The sequence below is a fragment of the Rhyacophila brunnea genome, unplaced genomic scaffold (assembly GCF_057557595.1).
Source record: "Rhyacophila brunnea isolate RB1 unplaced genomic scaffold, BYU_Rbru_1.0 scaffold_15, whole genome shotgun sequence".
Classification (NCBI taxonomy): Eukaryota; Metazoa; Arthropoda; class Insecta; order Trichoptera; family Rhyacophilidae; genus Rhyacophila; species Rhyacophila brunnea.
Window position 1 is genome coordinate 39,253,187 of NW_028232806.1, and position 22,537 is coordinate 39,275,723.

A 22,537-nucleotide genomic window follows, 5' to 3' on the forward strand; every position below is an offset into this window, starting at 1 on the left:
CTTCAAGCTGATTCCACTTCTCTCGGTTCTGTGCGTTGCGTTGACACGTAGAAATTTATCATTTCATCGATCCAGCGGCCTCTAGGTCTACCTTGCGGACGTTTTGTACCTCTAGGATACCACTGGATGACTAAATTTGTCCAACGATTGTCTCTTCTTCGAGCTGTGTATCCAGCCCATCTCCATTTGAGATTTGCTACGTACCTATAACTCGAGAACTATTTCGTATACCTACGTAATGATATAAAGTAAGAATATTCACTTATCAGTGACATTATTTATCGATTTAAAAAACTATATATTCTGCAAGGTACTACGATGATGTATATTTGTTTTTATTAAGGTATATCACCATTGCCCCTCAAGGTACATGATCTGAACCCAAACACATTTAAAAAATAACAATATGCAAATTAGCCAGATGCGGGAATCGAACCCGTACTCCACGTCTTTGAAAATATACATTCTGACGCTCGTCTGAAGCGGGGCCCTCTTTTATTTATTGATTCAGTGAAATTATTTAATACAAGATACCTACAGTTTTGTCTAATGCCGCATTATATATCATCATTATAATTTGGAAACACCTCAGTAACATACGTATTAGAAAAAAACTTGAATAATATAATGGTGCCGGACCTGCATCTGTGACCTGTTCTCCCGATGAGTAGAACTAACCTGATAACCGTGATGCCAATTGGGAGGGCAATAACTCTGTTCAACCAAATCGCTTCGGATGTCGATATATTCCACTTACGTGATGATCAGTATATTATAGGTGGACGTTGTTTTATAAATTCTTAAAATAGGGTCCCCCCTTAGCACATTCGGTGTGCTTCCATGCTTTATAATTTATATTTTTTATAATTTTTGTGCCTTTTACTTTACCTTTCATACCGTTTTTGTTATACTGCATATATTTATTTCTTCTTACACTGTTTCTCTGTTTTTAAATGTCATGCTGTGAACGTTTTAAATTTATAATTTGTAATGTTCACGGTATTTATGTAAAATTAAATAAATTTGAATTTGAATCTATCGGTTTCCAGCCAATGTGCTTTACCTATTTCCCCGCTTGCATCCTACCTAATTACGACGAAATTAATTAATAGTCATGCAACTGAAATGCTTTTCAAATTTTCGGTAATATTCGGCGGCATCATACGTTTTTCAAGATTTATTCTCATGTGTAGGCATATTTCTGAGGTTTTCAAAATAATGTACCTATGTTAAATTACGTAATTATGTAAGTAATTTGTCAACAAGATTTTGAATGGGTTCAGTACTCGATATCTTAGCAGGACTTCCATGTTATCCGATTTTCAATGAAATACCTAGGTACTCGTTCGGATTCTCCTTTGTTAGTAAGGACAAATTTATCGAATTGGCGAATCAACAGGCAGACCGTCGATTACAATCTGTAGTGTTCCACGTTTTGACCAAACTCATGAATGAGCAACGAAATGATTACATTTTATGTTTACAGTTGAGTGTGTTTTTATGGTTTACAATATGTTTTAAACATTTAATTTATCAAACATACATATTTTGTTTTAATTATTTATATTTGCATTTTATGTATTTTAACTTTAATCTGTTCAACCTACAAATTAACCGAATTTGTTTATATCAGTGATTATTTACCTTCTTCTTCTTGGTCGTACACTCATGGCTGAGGATCGTGATCACATTTGAATTTCGTCATCCTTTGAGCGACCAAGACTTTCCATCCTTCTCGATCTTCCGCTTCTCTCAGGGCAGAATAGATGGTGCCCCCCAGTCAGCTCTTTTACTTGGTCGCTCCAGCGCGCAGACGCTCTTCCTCTACTAAGCCTTCCCTGGAGGCCACACAAAACCACCAGTCTCTCCAGGTTGTCCGGTCCGCGCCTGATAATATGACCAAAAAACTGCAGAATTAGTCTCAGACATATTGTCGGGAGCCGTTCATTTATCTGCAGTCTCTGGATAATTGACCTTCTAACGTGATATTATTTTTTTAATGTGAAGAACATTAATCCAATCCAAACATTTCCTAGATGTTCAAGGGATGGAACAGTTTGGAAATCCCTGCATTAGAATATTATGTAAACATTATGGATGTTCTTTGGTGCTGGTCTTCTTAATTCGTGGCAATTTGGAAAAAGACTTCCCTTCGGCAATCAATTTGTTTTTCAAACCTTGCGGGCCCTACCTCTTTTGACGTACCAGTGCTGTAGTCCCATTAGCACTTGGTAAAACCAGGCATGGAAATACGTCTTATAGAGCAGTACCTTATCAATGTTGTATGTATGTACAAACAAATAAACAATAGTATGCTAAAAAAAACATACTGCAAACTTTAATTAAGTACAATAATATTTGTAATACACCATTTTCTTTTATTCAACGAATAATTCATAAAATTTGAGAATGTATCATATATTGAACATACATAACATGAAAACACGTCAGATATATACACACTAGAAAAATCACATTTGAAAAAAATACAATGCTCGACGGGATTTGAACCTGTATATCCGTATAACCTGGTATCGCGTCAATATGCTTTAATCCAGTTAAACTACGAGCCTCCTACCTAATTGCGACGATTTAAGTTAAAGTTAGCTAGGTTAGGTACTTGACCTAGACGTTATAGCTAAATATTTGGCGAGAGCCGGACGTCGGTTAGTAATTAAAATAATTAATATTCCTTGATTTAAAACACAAAAACCGATAGTCAATAATAGCGCAATTTGATACGCATTTCATGTAGGACCTACTAGTGTTATAGTTTTGGCATACTCCATAGCCCATACCTTGCTTTTTAAATAATATTCCACGAGAAAAACTTTTACTTGCGACTATTTGAAAAATCGACAGATTGAGTAGTTTTATAAGACTTACATAATACTAGTTTATTACACATGGATGCAAAAATTGAACTAAATATCTAAATTCTTGTTAATTTGTTATGCTGGCATCTTTGTACTTATAATAATTTAAGAACATTCCTCGTGTACAATAAAAGAAAAATATTGACTGAAGTTCCCCTATAAAGTTCTATATATCTAATCCCAATATAATTTGTTTACTTCTGCCATGGAAAATGCCTTGCGTGCTTAAGTGTTATTTACACAATTAATACTTAAGGCTATACCTCAGTTGAGGCATGGTCTAAAAAGATCGTGGCTAGGCGATGTGCGGATTGTACAAATGGCGCGTGCCGAACGAAATATAATTTGTCATATAAATCCAACATGCGTCCATTTAATATTCTGTTTATTGTTCTATTAGTAACAATAATAATATATTCATTGACATGTTTTCTTTTTCAAGTAAATGGGTAACGTTTTTTAGCCATATTTACTCGATTTAAGAATTAATACCCCCGTCGCCATAACGAAACAAATTGACGTGTTGACAGCTCGACGTTCGCTCTCCGATTGCCAGCGAGTCCAAAATTTCGTCGCACATAGGTACTGTACCGTCACTGTACCGTCTTAAGGAATTCTAGCTGTATTCTACAACCTTCCAATAAATCATTTTCATGCTTTGCAAAATATTAATATATATTAATATTTTTCAGTGCGTAATGCGAATGACAGCAACGCTACTTTCATTTATTTTGTTAATCTTTCATCGAATTCAAATAATATTTTAATTTAATTGGAACTGTGCAGAATACCTGTGCGAATCACAGGCTTATTTTTTTGGAAAATATAAAATTATACGTAAAATTTCTCTGAATTGCTAATTCCCAAATCGCAGAATTAAAAGTTGTCTGAATTGCAATCCCTAGTAAGTACCTATATTGTTAAGCGCAGTTCAATCCCACATGCAACGGAATTGTTGTGCCACATTTACCGCGATGTCACTGATGGTGATGTGATGACTGATGACTGATGATGGAGTGTCGAGATGGTTATGCTATGTTTATACTTTATGAGCAACATCCGTTCTTTGTCTGCAGATTTCACGATGGCCCACGCGCACCAATAACGTCTCTACTTTTGTAGAATTAAACCAGTGACACTTATAATATCACTCGTCGGAATTTTATTTATATTTCAGTCATGGTAAAGACTCAACGCTATTACACGTTTCACCTTACCTTGTAAAAAATAATAAACGCGACAAAAAATCTTATGAAAGTTTGTTTATTATAAATATGTACTTCTTTTTTAACACTGCAATATGCCATGAGGCCAAATGACAATAGCGTAGTAGTAAAATTGTAACCATCACTAAAACTTTGAGAAAATCACATTAATTATTATTGTGACCTCACCGGGCTGGAACTCGTAGTCACCGGATGAGAAGGCAGTGCCTTACACACTGTACTACGACTACGAGGGCTGTTCCATATTATTATAATGACAATATTCCATATGAATTATTGCTTAGCATCCCGGGTTTCGTGTTTTAATTCCAAATTCCATCAGGTATCATGGGTTGAAATTCTATGAAATTATCGGTCTGTAATATAGATTAAAAAAAAGATATTGAGTACGTAACAAATTATTAATTCAAGACGTTCACAGCATGATATTTAGAATGAAAAGAACTAGTAACTCAAGTTAGCAGAGAACAAAAATAAGCCAACAATAATAACGCAGAAAAAGAATAAAATAAAAAACAATTATTCGATAAAAATACAAATTTAACAATAAAAAGAATTTTAAAAACGAACGTGAAAAAAAAATGAACGGCGGGCCGCAAGTAAAATACTATTTTTAGACATACATTATTTATTATCAAGAAAAAGGAATTTTAACATAAAAAAAACATATAAATGATTCTCTAATAGTCAACAATTTAATGAGAAGGATAAAACTGTTTTACATTTTTCAATATTGTTTTAATTTCAGGTGTTAATTTTGTAGTTGGGATTCTTAAAACTGCTTGTAAATGTTCATCGGTGATGCTTGATCGTAGAGTTTTTATTGATATTAATATCTGAAAATGTTTGTTCACATAACATTATGTAGGTTGATCAAAAAATAACCAACAATTTTTCGGTATAATCTTTATGTCCGAGTGTTGTAAAATTTGCAGATTTCTTCTCGACCGTGCAATTCTCTTAAATCAGTATCACACTGCAGATCGATAATTTAAAATGCTATCGTAGTTTGAACAAAACCAGAGATGAATCAGTCATTTTTTCTGTCAAATACGATTCAGTCTTGCGGGCCACACAAGAAATATATAGCGGCCCGCGGGTCGTAGTTTGCCCAGACCTGTTCTAGTAGGTATTATTTTTGAAATCAATAAGATAAGACAACGGTTGGAATTAGGCGAGACCACCTTTATGTAGTCAGTGCCCTAATACACGTACTTCAGTATCATGACTAAGTCCGCGCGATCTACAACGGTTGGATCTGGGCGAATGCTCCCTTACCCATTCCATACCTCACGTTTTGTATGTATCACGATTGACGATAAACTATTGTTGCAAGTGGGCTATTTTACAAAGGTTTTATCTTGTAAGTTCGGAACCTTTTAAGATATTGAGATGAAACTATTAAGTATAACTACTAAAACGTAATTGGAACTTATTGGAGGAAGTTTTATCACTAGGCTTAGGATTTTAGGTGCTATAAAATGAATAATAGGTACCTAAAATATGTAGATATAATTGGAAAATATGTGATTAAAATTTCATAATTAGGTAAGTGCTAAAAATTTAAATAAGTACGTATCACAATAAATCATAAATATATTTCAACAGTTTAATTTATTATCTATTCTCAAACAGAAAACGTTTTATTAGAATAAATAATAAAATTATTCTTCAAATTTTCGAAAGTGAATCTTTGACGATTTGATCTTTGAAAATTTTTATACATGGAAAAACTTCTTTCCACTTCTACAGCTGATGTTATTATTGCGTATGTAAATGAAACTATTTCTGAAGTAGAAAAAATTGAAACATCTGAGACATCTGATGAATTTACCAAAACAGTTTCAATATTCTGCAGCGTTTGAAGTCCGGTATTTTTATTTAAAACACTACATATTCAATTTTGTATTTATTTTTATTCCAATTGGTCCAGGAACATTGAAAATTTTGTTTATGTGAAAATATGTGTTTAAACCTAGAATATGTAAAAATAGGTGTTAACAAATAGGACTTAAATGTTTCAAAATTGTCTGAAACGGATAGATATTTTTGATATTTTGTTGTGGGGCCGCTCAAAAAAAAAAATTTAAATACCTAAGTATCCTAAGCCTAGTTATCACTATTAATTGGTCCAGTAGTTATTGTTTAAAGTGAAACGACCAGGCAGATACTTCAATTTTATTTATTAGTATAGAACTGATTTTGCCACCTTGTAAATGACAATTAGACCATTGAACTATGCACTTAAATTGTCGTCTGAGGTGAAGGGGGTCGTTGTCATCGATAACTGAGAAGTGTCGCTGTTTTAGCTATACTTTGCGCCTACTGATGTATTACAGCTTCATACCTATGTAATAAAACAGCTAATATAATATTGTTACCAGCGATTACTTTAATAGATAGTTATTGCTGTTTTTAACCTACGAAAAACGATGATTTGTAGCGCGAGTGCTGTGTTTTCAATAAAAGAAACGATTGGCGTAGGTAGGAGATGTTTTATTAGCATTGGCCAGAATAAATTCATGAATCACGACTGAACTTAACCTATTGAAGACAACACACGAAGGTGTCAAATATGAACTCATTGAAATAATACTAACGTAAATTCGTCATTGGGACAGAAAATAAAGACTTAAATTCGTCACGAAATGTCATCAATAATTATCGGAGCGGCATGATAAGTGAGGAGGTGTTCGATTCGATTAGAATTCAATAGACCTGAAGAAATAAAAACAAATTTTAAATATAGAATATTATTCAAAACAATTGAAATCAATGTTTCTTTCGGTTTTTCGTTTATGGTAAACACAGGCTTTCAATTAGTATATAGTATATTAGTCTATGCTTTCAATATAGAACATTCGATACGAATTAAAAGATTTTTTAATGTCAGATTATGTCAATAACTCTGATCTAATCCATTATAAACCCGTGCTGTGTTCAATATTTGTAAATAATATCACACAAAATGTGATTGCGTGATAGTGATGCCTTGTTGCATTTATGAGAATTGCACATCTCTAAGTCGTCATGTATTGATATTCGCCTGGATATCCAAATCCTCTTGATATCGAATATATCAATCTTATAAAAGTTGGTTAGGGAAGTGACGACGCAATGAAGAGCCTGAAGTATATTACATTGATTAAAGACCTTGATGTCGGTCCAACAGCCGTCCTGAGTATTATCAGCTGCAACGGGTATAGGTTAGAGAAACTTTGCTCTTCCACCGTGTGGTTTGAAGTCTTTGACGTCTGTGTAAGTGTTAGGTACGACAAGTGTTAAATGACGAAGTTAAGATTGTTATTTGGTCAAGTTTTTGAGGTTATACATATAATATAAATACAACACACCTAATTAAGTATGCCAAAACCCTTAAATATGCACCGAATACATAGCGAATCATGGCACCTCACGAAGGCTCACAGGAAAAAGCAACCGTATACTGAGCTTCGAAAACAGATGTTCGCGTCGGATACTGGGTGTGCGTTGGTATGACTTTAGGGGTAACGAGGAGATAAGATAACGCACCAAGCAGCCTCTCATCACGCTGAGAGTGAATAGGCGACGTTGGACCTGGCTCGGCTACGTGCCGCTGGAAGGTCGCTAAATACTATCTATAGAGTGTATACGGTGGAGCTGTTGGTTTGGCACGAAACGATGCAAGAAGACTGGTGACCGACAAGGATTCTTGGGGGCGCCTCGTGGTGTCCATATGCTCCAACTAAGGGGCGGATATGGCCGAAGAAGAATACGTATAGCTCTTGGACAGCGCAGTCGCTGGACGAATTCGTGATCCCGTGATACCCGAGGGCATAAAGTAATCAAAAGACCACCGCAAAGTACGCTAGTTGGAGACATTGGTACTAAGGTTTGGTAGAATTCCGCGAAATTTTTGTAGGGATAACGTATAATGAAATATTACATAAAAATCGTATTTGGAGGCCATTTTTCCAAGATGGCGTTGTTTGCCCAAGAGTGTCATATTCGTAATCAGCCGAAAAAACTTAGTCAGATTCAGTCAAAAATCCTTTATCCTGCGACAATACCGGGGTCATGCTACGTTTGTATTACCAAACTATTGTTAGATGATATCAATCACTGCATACTGATGATAAACAATCCTCCCCGATTTTGCACTTCACAATATATCTGATAACTTTCTAATAAATAATGATATTGTACAATTAGGAAATGTGCTATTTAGCTTTTAGATAGATTGCACAATGTAGAATTTGACACAGAGAAGATAATATGATTTTCAGCGTGCACTATCAATCCACTGCTAAATATATTATATCTCTTGAGTCTTGACTGCTCAGCACATTCCTTTTATTATATTCCTGTTTCCATGCTATATTACGAGAACTGGGGATCGAACACCGTGTTTAGTATGGATTTGGATTCTTTGATATACCAACGCTCTATGACATAGTAATCTAAATAAGATATGACCTTCTTCGTCTTCGTCTTCTTCTCGCCGTACCCTTCGTCGAAGGTTGACTACCAAATCGATGTACATATCCGTATGTTGAGCTTGTCGTATCATCAATGGCATGGACACTGAAGTTGCAAGCTAATAAAATATATTTTTGTCCACGTTTCTGCTATTATCAACCCTTCCTTGCATTATAAATTGAAGTAAATCATGTCTGTCATTAGGGGTAATGTGACTGAAGTATTATTTTGCACGCGATAATTATCATGTAGGTCAGTAAAGGAGGGTAGGGAATTTACTTCGTAAACAAAGTAGAACGCTGAAGTTTTACACATCTGTATATTAGTAGTTTCAATTCAAGATTTTTGATGCGGACTCACTGTGCAAAAAACTCACAACGCATTGGCATTGGCATACGTTTACACAAACGTGTGTGGCGTTATCTCCTATCTATACTTGTTCCTATCCATTCAGCAGATCATTTCGCTTTCTTGCTTGTGTTTGATGATGTTATTTGAATAATGTTCAATTGGCCACTATGCTATTTGAGCTTTCCGTACGATATAATTAATATTATTTTAATTAATTCTATATAAATGATGATTCAAGGTGTTATTTGTGTCTAAAAACTGATCGGAGTGGTTTGACCTCTGAGTGTTGAACACGAAGCGGCGTATTCACTCTTCAACTCGGCAAAGGAAGACTTGTTTTTCTCAAAGATATCATTAATTATCTTATTTTCTTATCACGATTTATCTCGATTTCTTAGATGACTCAAAATTTATTAATTAGTTTCTCGAACAAAACATCGTAGAAATATTGTTCCTTGGAATATTGTAAAGTTTTGAATAGGACATTAAAACTCTGCAGAAAAGTCTCCATTACATTATGCATTGTGGGCCGACCATATTATGATGTCACCCCCTAAGGGGGGAAGGGGGTCTGACATATTATTGTAATTTTTGATGATTTGTGACGGCTGTGTTAGGGGGTTTCATAGGAAATGGAACGTCACAAATCGAACAAAGTATGGCCTTATTTTTTTTGAGCGACTGAGAAAACTACTGTGCAAAAAGCTTACTGCGTTGCACGGCGGAACGCACGGGGAACCACGCCTCAGATTAAAGTAGTAGGAGTCGAATCTTCTCGTTCTCTCATTCCTGCGGCAGTTCGCGAGTGATATGAATCAAGTGATATAAAGAGGCTACGCGGGCTTCCTCATGGTTAATTGGTGAAGACGACTTTCATGTAACTATGCTGGTTAAAGAAATAAAAAATAAGAATGGATAATGCATTCTCTTAGAAAGTCAATCAAATCATATTGCATTACAACTGAATGTACGCGACTCAATTCCTATGGGGCCCATGATGATTAATATTATGATGATCAATCCAAAATTCAGCCACGATCGACGTGTTGGACATGTCTGAGTTAGAGTAAATCATCCTTCTCATTGCAGAAAAAATGGCTGAAGTATGAAGGCTTTAATGGTGATTTTAAGTTTTTTTATACTCAAATATAATTTTACTGAGACTTTGACTGCGAACCGTTGTCATTTCGCCACTAGTTATAAGTTCTCTTTCTTTATTGGCTCGTCGGTAAAGTGCATACGCCCCTGTCAGTGTCTGCCTTTCCCTGCATTATGAGTGCTTATGCTTACTTTTCACTCTCTTGAATCTCGTCGATCTCTTCTGCTCTTGAAACACTTTTGCCTGTTATCGCGAGGGATGGTTTTCAATCCTGGTGTCCTGATGAATTTGAATTTACATGCACCTGTTGTTATTTATTCTGGATCGGAACCGTTTCGTCCTGTCAAGCCTATCAGGGACCATTAACGAGTGGTGCATATTAGTGAATGCGCTCCCCAAAGATATAGACATTTTCAATGATGTACTTTGTATTTTGTTTTTGAAACTTTATTTTTCTGTAGATATGTTTTTTGTTTTCAGAATTTTATTTTTCTGTATTAAGTTTTGATTTTATTTTACTTTTTTGTTATTATTATTATTATCATCTACATTCTCTTCTTCTCTCTTGTGAGGGTAATATTTGTTATAATGTAAATCTCATGTTGTGTACGTCGTGAATTTAGATTTGTTATGTCCACAATATTTTGTTTTCTTAAATAAATGAGTTAAGTTAAAAATTAAAAAAAATATTTAGCTCTTCAGCTTAATATTTTTTTAGAAAATCTATCGATATAAAATCTTCATTACCTAGTGGAAAGATTTTTTTTTTGATTTGCTAATAAGATCGTGGAAAAAAATATATTACCTGTCAAAAGTGTCTATAAATTTATCCAATAATAGAGAAAAATGATCTCTTCCGTCATTGAATTTTGATAATAATAATAAAAAATGTATCTGTGACTCATTTTTGTCCGCAATATTATGAAATCGTGATTATCTTTTTTGAAGCACATTTTAACCCCTCGTTGACGGTTGATAATAATTAAATATTGTTTTCCATTTTGAAAATTTTAACTGCTTGACTCGATATTAATTAAGGATAATATCGCTAGTATCCCGAATGGTCTTATTCCTCTTGGATACCTCATGACTGTTTTTGGTACCAGCAACGGTTATATGCATTGGGCGTGGTGTGTCCAGGTAAACCTCAGAAGTTTTATGAATGTGGTGGGTTTCGAATCTTGCTATATACAACAAACAGCTCAATAATAAACGGTATTGTCTACACGAGTGGCAAAGACTCAAAGCAAACAATTATATAACATTTAATATTTACCGTGACTTGATTTGGAATTTAGCATTTAATTGACGAGAATATGTTAAACACTAATAATTACAAGATAAAAATAACTTTTTATATACAACGTTTTTATATTTTATGTTGAATTATTATGCTCAATATGCTCAAACTTGTACTTGATATGAAGTAAATAAAAAACAAACTAACAAACAAATATAGAATACTGAAATGTCATTTTGACATTTCATTTTGATTTCTATAGTAACGCACGTATATATTAATAATTTAGTTGCTAGGACCACCCCCTTAGCAACCAATAATAGTGGATTGGATAACGGATTTCTTCCGAAATAACTTTTCATACAAAACAGAATTAACTGAAAATGAATTATTCAATTCTACTTAAATATGGCTAAAAGTATTAACATAATGCATTGGCATCGTGTTCTGATATATTCTAAAAGATTCAAATGTCTGGCTAGTCGGGAAGTTAGTTGAAAATAGATTGCAAGATTTGTATTGGACAAACAACCACCGGACAAACGAGAATACGAGCTAATAAAAACGTTGTAAAATGTAATTGGTGGTTGAAAAAAAAATTAGGTAGTACTTAACTACTTGTGTTTATTTAAATTAAGAAGCTACGTCTACGGAAATTATGTAGATACCTATTTTTAACATTACAACAGACTATGGGCCAAATGACAGTAGTGTAGTTAGAAGTAGATGTGAAACAATCACAAACCCCCAGACATTAAATTGTGATCTCACCGGGTCAAACCCGGAACCTCCGGATGAAAAACCAGCGCCTTACGCACTCATAATAATCGTACCCTATTCCATGCATACAAAATCAAAACAAACACGCCGATGACGTCACAAATAATATTTAAATTTTCTTGGGTGAACTAGGCATTTTTTGACTAGCCTACGGCATACAATAAAAATCAAACCATTTTTCCCCCGATCATGTCCGATCCTAATAGGATCATATGGGCTTCCACAGAATGGAGGTTTGTATTTGTTTTTATGAGAAATGGATGTCAGCCACTTGCTCAACCTATTATGCCGGGTCCACACTGGCAACATATAATTTTTACGATAAGTATGATAATTATCGTAAAATTTAACGAGGTCGCCGGCCACATGTTGCCAGTGTGGACTTGGCATTAGGTCCATACTCTGACTCATAGACAAATTGAAAAACATTATGTGTACTTGTTAGACCCAGGATTCGAACCTGTGACCCACGACGCTTAAGCCGCGCGGCCAACGTGGGTGGGATCAAACCATACATGTGTGTAACCATACAAGAAATGTATGTTTTGATGAAAACAATCCACCGACGGCAGTCTTAATTTTCTGATGTTTGGTGTGTCTGTCTACAGTGTTCTTTTTGTCTAGCCTGGTTTGAATAGATTATTTATCTCACGCGCTTTTATGAGTCGAACCTAACGAAGTTGGTCGGTCTGTCGTCTATCAAGCCGTAGGTCGCAGGTGAAACCCAGCGGCTTATCAAATAAAAGTGCACCTTGTCTTTTTAGTAAAATATCCATTTAAAACTAGCATAAAGTAATATAATATTGTTATATTTGTTAGTAAATACTGAAGAGAAAACAAAATTCAACTTCAAGTCCCATAATTAGTATGACTGTCTTAGTTCTTATTCTTAGTACGTATCACCTATCTCTATTCACCAAGCACTATTCACCAATGCTCCGTAACCCACCCTCACTCAGGAATTCTGTATATCCGTTCACATGTCAATATGCACCAAGCGTTGCCAACTTAGCGTTTTTCTTAAATAGACATCTATATCAAAAAATTGCATCTAGCTTATGGCGTTTTTATTGGTATTTTTTAATGCCTTCAACAGCTTTAAATGTGCTGAAAATAAGCTAGATGTTTCGTTTATTTATTCAGATATTTAATGAAGGTAGGTCGGTACTTGAGAATCAAAACAATACAATGAAAAAATAGGAGCAAACTTAGCATTACAGTGATACATTGGTATCATATAGGTACATATTATAATTTGTGGCATCGGATTGATGATTATCGGGAACACCACTCTTTTGTATTACCTAATAATTACTTATCGTAGGTGGTTGGATTATTTTTTTTTGTCAATTTTGAAATGAGTTTGTAGGAAAATGTGGTGTGATTTTTACACGTACTTATACCCATTTATTCGATCAGCAAAATAGGTACTTATTGAAATTTTATTTCCTAAAAATCTAGCGTTTTTTCACGCCAAATAGCTTGTTTTCGTATCCCATCTGGTATGTTTTTGTCACTGACAGTTGGCAACACTGCTCCAAGTAGTTAATGTAAAACTTTTAAAAAAACTCATAGGTAAGACTTCTATGAGTTAATGTTGGAACTTTTTGGATAATTATGCTTTAGATGTGATTTTGTAATACAATTTTTAATATTATAGTAGAGGTAACAAGAGTGTTGGAATGGTCGTTCCACGCTGTTGAGTTCGCGATCATGACCCGTGTAAACCGACTAATGAATTTATCTGCCTGCTGCCTATACAATTCCAATAACAAAAATGATTATTACTAATTTTATAAAAATATTTATCTATGTCATTAGCCGAATTTGTTTTGTATAACCAAGGATATTTTGTGTTATTCATCAGGTATCACAATAATGATCAGTTAAGGGACTCGACATACGCTCTGATTTGGTCGGTCCGATAATCACCCCTACTAAATCAGACACTTTTTTCCCTTTTTAAACAATATAACAGACTACGAAGTCCGATTACAATAGTGTTTTGGCAGTGAAACAATCACAGAAATATCGCGGTATATACGTCATAATATGTGGGTAAATTGTGACCTCACCGAGAATTGAAACCCCGGCCCGGTTTGAGAAGTCGGTGCCTTACGCATTGGACTACGAAGGTCGTCTACAGACGATCTTACTTTGCGCGAGATTTTTTCATTTGGTTTTTGCTTCCTGAATTGAACGTATACCTACATCATGTGTCATATTTTAATCGAAACAACAAATATTTGAAGTCGTGTTAATCAACAGCATTAGGTGTTAATTTAAAAAAATGCGATATATGGTTAATTAAACGAAAAAAATATATCCATTAAGTACAATGTATTATTAAGGTGTTGCTGCCAAAAGTTGGTAAGTCGATAATTTAGGTAAGTATATATATACGGTTACTTTGAGCCTTCGTAAGGTGCAGTGATTCGCTACCATAAGGCGTCAGAATGCAAGCGTCGAGTGGGCGGCATTTGGTTTGGATCGAGTACTGTCCCAGACACGAGTTGAATGTTGGTCCAGCCATTCCCATTCGGATAGCCAGCTCTCTTTGCAAAATACCATATCCAGTGATGTGTATCTAGAGTTGGGTTTCGGGAATTCTCGAGAAATTTTCGAGATTTTCCATCCCGAATCTCGAGAATTGAAATTTTGAACATTTAGGGAATTCCCGTATCTCGAAAATCTTTTCTCGGGATTCGGGATTTCTTTATTATCAAATATTAATTGAAAAAACGATTTTCTATATGAAAAAAGTGAACAGAAAACACAAAACGTTCAAAAAATGATCGGGGCATTTAACACAATTTAGCCAACGTCGACTCAAAATGAGCGCAATTTTTGCAACATCAGGGAATTTTGTGTCTCAAAAGCGTACGTGATTGTTAGACGCAGCGATTGACAGTCTGTGTGATTTGATATTCCATTTTAATAAGTAATGTTTTGAATTATTTTTGTTTTCCTACTTGTATTTTGTTTGTCTTAGGTAAATAAAGAAAATCATATTTTTTTGGAATTTGACTGTTTTTACACTGATTTTAGGATTTTTACAGGTTTTTTTTTTAATTTCCCGATATCTCGAGAATTCTTTTCTGGAAATCCCGAATCTCGAGAATTCAAAATTTCATCATTTCGGGAAATCCCGTATCTCGAGATTGAGATTTTCTCTGGAAATACCGAACTCTATGTGTATCCTCGGATATTTGAAGCTGTCGACGCTCTCGATGTTTCGAGACAAAAAACACGAAGAATGCTTCTTCTTAAATTCAATATTGAAAAAAATATATAAATATATATATTATATTCGAGTATTACTCATTTAATTATAATATGCTTCTTTTCCTCGAATAAAGGTAACGTCCACTTCCAGGAAACACGCGTATGTATAATAAATACAATTATTTTTATCACATATTATCGTCTATGTTTTTTTTTTTTGATTTTTGGAACTGGGTTGCTATCTAATCGGCTACGATAAAGCTCCTTGTATATATTTTCTTGATGTTTAATAAATCACCCCTTCTAAACAAAAAGCAGTTGTCATGCTAACAATGCATTCACTTGGCAACCTGGGGTTATGTTCGCATTTAATACTCACGCATTGATCAATGCAAGCTTTTTACTGCATGGTCGTACAATATAATTTACTTTAATTTACTTAATTTAATTTGTGGACACCTAATGAATTATTTCGAGCGATCTTTGGTGAGAAATTTTACTATTACTGGCAAGTATTTTTAAGTATGAATGAATTCTTTATATTTATAATTTCGTATATGCATTCAATGTGCCTATTATTTTCTTTGTGCCATCTTCTATCGGAGGTTGACCACCATCGGGAAGGGCAATGGCCTTCCTTCATTACCAATTATGGAGATTCTTTCACCACGAAATACAGTGTCTTCTGCAATGTCCTTCCTGGACGATGAGCTGGAGAATGCTGTCTTCATGTAGTATGACCGATATACTGTAGACAGTTATCTAGTTTTAGTGCTACGTAGAATTTCTTGGTAGTTTTCCATTCGTATCAGGATTAGTATTATAATATTAAATTTGTCACTGTCAGTTAAATGAAATTTGAGGATACACCTATAAACTCACTTCAAAAGCCTTTCTAAGGTCATTGTTAAAAAACGTTCATCCACGTCTTTACAACATAGTTAATATAATAATATATATTATATGACGTGGTAGAACTCCATTATAATGCTTAAAGTTATTTTTTATTTACGTTGACAGCTGTTTCGGGCTATAAACCCAAACGGTCGACTATAACCATTCTAATCGTCCGTTCCGAAGATGGGTTTGTTATTAACGCAATTTAATAAGTAATTCATGTAAGAACTGCTAGTAAATTCGTCGTAATTAAGTAGGATGCCCGTGGCTTAATCGGAAAAGCACACTGGCACGAATTCAGCGGTTTCAGGTTCAAGTCCCGTCAGGTGTCGTGTATTTTTTAAAAAAGATTTTTTCTTGTTGCATGCGATGTTTTCAAATTATTTAGGTATGTTAGAATCAACAAAAATAACTTTGTTTCAAAACCATTATTATTGTTCTATTTTATCATTACAACGTTTTTATTAGCTCGTATTCTTTTTTTTCCGGTGGTTGTTTGTCCAGTGCAAATCTTGCAGTCGATTTTTAACTAACTTCCGGACTAGCTAGACATTTGAAACTTTTAGAATATATCGGAACACGAAGCCAATGCATTCTTTTAATACTTTTAGCCATCTTTAAGCCGAATTGAATTCATTTTCAGTTCATTCTGTTTTGTATGGAAAGTTATTTCAGAAAAATCCGTAAACAGTAGGACTATTATCGGTTGCTAAGGGGGTGGTCCTAGCAACTAAATTCTTAATATATACGTGCGTTACTATGGAAATCAAAATGAAATGTCAAAATGACATTTCAGTATTCTATATTTGTTTGTTTGTTTGTTTTTTTATTTACTTCATATCAAGTACAAGTTTGAGCATAATAATTCAACAGAAAATTCAAAAACGTTGTATATGAAAAGTTCTTTTTATCTTGTAATTATTTTAGCTGTTTTGCTACATGCTATTCCAAAAATTCACATTATCGCATGTATGTATGTGATGTTGTTTAAAAAAAACTCTACATAAATAATGACGTGATAAGGGTTCGTATTAGGGTTCTTACTGATTTTTATCAGTGGGTCTATTCTATGCTTATCGACCGCTAAAGTGATAAAGTGAAAAATATTATCAAACTTAGGGTAGGTTTGTATCAAAATATCGGCACTTATTGTAACAATTACACGAAGTTGGTTTTTATTGTTGCAATAAGTGCTATATTTTAACAGCACCTATCTTGCTTCTGTTAAAATATCGCACTTATTGCAACAATAAAAACCGGCTTCGTGTAATTGTTACAATAAGTGCTAATATTTTGATACAAACCTACCCTAAGTTTGATACTATTTGTCAATTTAGTGTTCGATAAGTATAGAATAGACCCACAGGTGTACCTATTTGTTACATTTTGCAAAAGTGACCACTTAAATATTGAGTTTTTTTTAAGTTATTAATATTATGTATTCTGGTATTTCAATTATCTATACCTAAGTGTTGTGGGCTATTATTAAGAATGGCCTGTTTATGAAATTGTTATGGAGTTTAGAACTATATGTACCTACATATTACATAGTACTAGCAGTATCACCCGGCGCTGCCCGGGAGTGGAATGATTTAATATTTGAAAATAAAAATTCGTACAGTGCATTGTTGTATCTTCGTTACCTCAATGCCAATAATAATTATTTGTCTGAGGTAATAGTAGTATAATATTATTATCAGTAGTTTTAAAACTTTTTTGTTTCATGCCGACCTTCGTGTAGTTAGTGTACAAAGATTATTTCAAGGCGCCCTTTTCATTTTAGAATTAGACCCGTTTCACATGGGACACCTGTGTGGCGCCACCGGCGTGGCTAGATTCCGCATTTACATATGAGTGTTTCACAACCACAGTGAACCAAGTCTATTCTGGTTATTTTTTGAGTAAACTAGGTTCAAACCAGAGCGTTGGAGCGGACCCTTTTTCGGGTTGTTCCGCTCCGGCACTTAATATTTGCTCCGGCTCCGCTTCAGGGCCTCCTCCGCTCCGGGTAAAACGTTTTAATAAGTATTATATGTACTTATACAAATGTTAAAAAATAAAAAAATAAGATATAAAATAATGATTATTTTCATCATTGATTCTATTAAACAAATTTTCCGACAGCAAATTGTCTCTCATTATTTGTCTCTTCTGTCAAAAAAGTGAGGTTATTTATCACTCGACAGTGTTGCCATATTTTAAATAATCCCAGTGTTGCAAAATGTCAAATATACTATTTTCATTGGATTTTCGGACGAAAATTTATTAAAACATAAAACATTCGGAGCAGTGGAGCACTACAAATTTTCGGTGCTCCGGCTCCGCTCCTGCTCCGGTTAAAATCCCATTGCTCCAGTATTCCGTGCTCCGCTCTAACGCTCTGGTTCAAACATAATATTTGAGTATTTGTAATTATGCAAGGGTATGATTGAAATTCTAAAGTGTTATTTTGAGTACATTTAAGTTATTATAGGAAATCATACCCTTACAGAATAAGAAATACTCAAATATTATGTTTGAACCTAGCTTACTCAAAAATAACCAGAATGGACTTTGTTCATTATGCTTGTGAACCACTCATAAATGAACGCGACACTCGTGTGTCCCCGTCTGAACGCGCTCATTCAGATGTGTAAATGCGGAATGTCGCTAAGCCGGTGGCGCCACACAGGTGTTCCGTGTGAAATGGGTCTTAGATACGAGTTTCTTTTCGCCAAAGGACCTTCTTTTGCTTGTCGTCTGACGAAACAGCCATACAAATGTTTGCATTGACTTAAGACATTAAGAATCCCCTGATTTTTTTCTCGGAAAGTCTACGGCGCCCTTGTGTTTTGCTCGCGGCATCCCTGGCCCGGGGCGCCGCGGCGTATACTTTGAATACAACTGGGTTATACTGCAGTGGTTTGTACGTATACATATATATATATAGTTTTTTTTGTACCTCTGTATCATTTGAAGTGCCTATTATAATAAGCCATGTCATGTCAGGCTCATATTAATTTCATGCTGCACGGAGTCGCTTTTTTATTGACAATAATCGGTTATTATTGATTAAGGGGGGACATGCTCGTCGAAGGTCAAAATTGAGTTTTTATTGTATTTTCAAACCATGATCCTGGACACTCCTTAAACGTTGTAGATAATCTATTTATATAATTTTGAAGCCTTATTATCTTTTATAGTTATTTTAAACATTTGATGACTGCATAAAGTATTTTTGTTACATAAAATAGTATTCCTTTAAACCTCTCGCTCTAATGTTTTAGAATATAGTCATATTTCGGTACATAACTGTGCAGTAGTGTTAAGATTTTTTACATTTATTAATTTTTAAACGCATTTATAAAACCATTAGTATAATTTATTGCGAGATAATTTTTGTAAAATATTCACGATAAAAATTATATTGATAATCTCTGTGATCCCAAATTTGACAAGAATTAGGCATTTTATTATTCAAAAAATCGGCAAGGTTAACACATTTGAAGATGATTCTAAAGATATTTATTATAAGCTATGTCTTTGACCATTCAAGTGTGATAAACATCTTATGAATAATGATTGCTTTATAATAATTATTTACCTAAGAATAAGGTAGTGTTTTTTTGAAATACGCCATTTCTTTTGTCATTCCCTTGTAGTGAAGCTACAACATACGGCCGTAGCCATAAATTGACAAACTATAATTACAGTATGGAGTAAAATTATGTTAACGCGCGTGTTTGAACATGTACCTAACCGAATTTTTTTTTAATTTTTTTTTAAACGGTACATGTTCAAACACGCGCATCAATATCATTTTACTCCCTACTTCAATTATACTTTGTCAATTTATGGCTACGGCCGTATGTTGTAGGTTAACCACTGGGGAATGACAAAAGAAATGGCGTATTTCAAAAAAACACTACCTTATTCTTAGGTCAATAATTATTATAAAGCAATCATTATTCATAAGATGTTTATCACACTTGAATGGTCAAAGACATAGCTTATAATAAGTATCTTTAGAATCATCTTCAAATGTGTTGATCTTTCCGATTTTTTGAATAATAAAATGCCTAATTCTTGTAAAATTTGGGATCACAGAGATTATCAATATAATTTTTTATCGTGAATATTTTACAAAAATTATCTCGTAATAAATTATACTAATGGTTTTATAAATGCGTTTAAAAATTAATGAATGTAAAAAATCTTAACACCACTGCACAGTTATGTACCGAAATATGACTATATTCTAAAACATTAGAGCGAGAGGTTTAAAAGAATACTATGTTATGTAACAAAAATACTTTATGCAGTCATCAAATGTTTAAAATAACTATAAAGGATAATAAGGCTTCATAATTATATAAATAGATTATCTACAGCGTTTAAGGAGTGTCCAGGATCATGGTTTGAAAATACAATAAAAAGTCAATTTTGACCTACGACGAGCACGTGGGCCGTTAAACATTAAACAATGGGTAAAAGCAGTAGTTTATGTCGATTGTTCATTTTTCAGTTCAGGTTTATCGGTCAAATCTATTATCTATTTCTATTAGTTCATTGTCTTCTTTTATTACGTGTGCATTATTAATATTACCTATTATAATCTTACTTCGATACTGCCAAAATAACATTAATATTAATGTCTACTGTTGACATAAAATACTTATCAACGATTGATCTCTTATCTCATTCCCTGGTCCATGGAAAGAAACTAACTTGTTCTTTTTCTAAATTATTATAAAGGACGATGTCTGTAGTGGGAATACTCGTATCAGGCAGTGGCGAAGGGTGGAGGTAGGTTGTTAATATCCGATATAAATAGTGCACATTAAACTTTGTCAGTCATGCGTATTTGTTTTTATTATTATTCTCTCTTTGTCTTTTTCTGTTTGGCAGACAACTGCAGATTATATTAGAATTTGAGGAAAATTATTAACGAAATAAAATTCAATATACTTGTTCAATATGGTTGGTGCAGTTACTCGCGCTAAAATTGTACGTTTGGGCCGCCGGTTTCCGACCGCTGGTTCACGGTCAATTTACATTCACGTGATATTGTAATTTTTCGTACGACAAATTGACCGCGTCTGTCAATTTTCCGTCAATAATGAATACTAGGCATACATCCCCCCGCTGAATTGATTAGGCTTACATTCTTTGCGTCGAAATATGAATGTGAATAATTTTATTACAACGTTTTTATTAGCTCGTATTCTTGTTTGTCCGGTGGTTGTTTATCCAGTACAAATCTTGCAATCGATTTTTAACTAACTTCCCGACTAGCTAGACATTTGAAACTTTTAGAATATATCAGAACTCGATGCCAATGCATTCTTTTAATACTTTTAGCCAACTTTAAGCAGAATTGAATTCATTTTCAGTTATTTCTGTTTTGTATGGAAAGTTATTTTAGAAAAATCCGTAAAAAGTAAAAGACTATTATTGGTTGCTAAGGGGGTAGTTATAGCAACTAAATTATTAATATATACCTTCTTTACTATGGAAATCAAAATGAAATGTCAAAATGACATTTCAGTATTCTATATTTGTTTGTTTTTTATTTACTTCATATCAAGTAAAAGTTTGAGCATATTGAGCATAATAATTCAACAGAAAATTTAAAAACGTTGTATACCTATAAAAAGTTCTTTTTATCTTGTAATTATTTTTATAAACTCTTCAAAATGTTTTTTTCCTTAAATAAATAATTACTACGCATAGATTTTAACATTATTTTATGTATGTACTTAACTTTAATACTAATAAAGTAATAATACTTTGAATATGTACCTAGTACAATTATTTATTCCATTGTTTGTTGATGGACAATTAAAACGCAAGGCTGTAGCTAGAATCCCTTTATAATAGTTATCGCGATATTGTCTATAAAGTTTATTGTTATTAAGGGTACTAAAACTAATAGACCTCGTGTTATTTTATTTTATAACATAATGCCTGGTCCACACCGGCAACAAGTCGCGCGACAACTCGTTAAATTTTACGATAATTATCATAATTGCTTAAGAAATTTTACGATAATTATCATGCTTATCGTAAAATTTAACGAGTTGTCGCGCGACTTGTTTTCGGTGTGGACCCGGCATAATACTGACAATTTTGAAACATATTCACATGTAGGTAATTATTAGTAGGTACCTACTATCATTTCCCTCCATTTTGGAAAGTGAAAACAAACTGTCACTTTTATTTTGTTGTTTGGTTTTTCGTCTGGATTCGGGATGTGGAGGTGAACAGATAACACACCGGAATTGTTTTGGAAACGGCAAGGTATGTTTACGTTAATATTATATATCTAATAGTTACATTTTTAATAATTTAATTTTACGGAGGACGAAATTGGCGTGTTCGCGATTTAGCTGTTTGTAGCGTTCCG

The 22,537-nt window shown here is 33.9% G+C and overlaps 1 protein-coding gene across 1 annotated transcript in view; it reads left to right on the plus strand.

Moving 5' to 3' along the window:
• The window catches only part of LOC147075314 (beta-1,3-galactosyltransferase 5-like), a 126,620-nt gene that overhangs the window by 99,011 nt on the left and 5,072 nt on the right, over positions 1 to 22,537 (plus strand). The window lies entirely within an intron of this gene.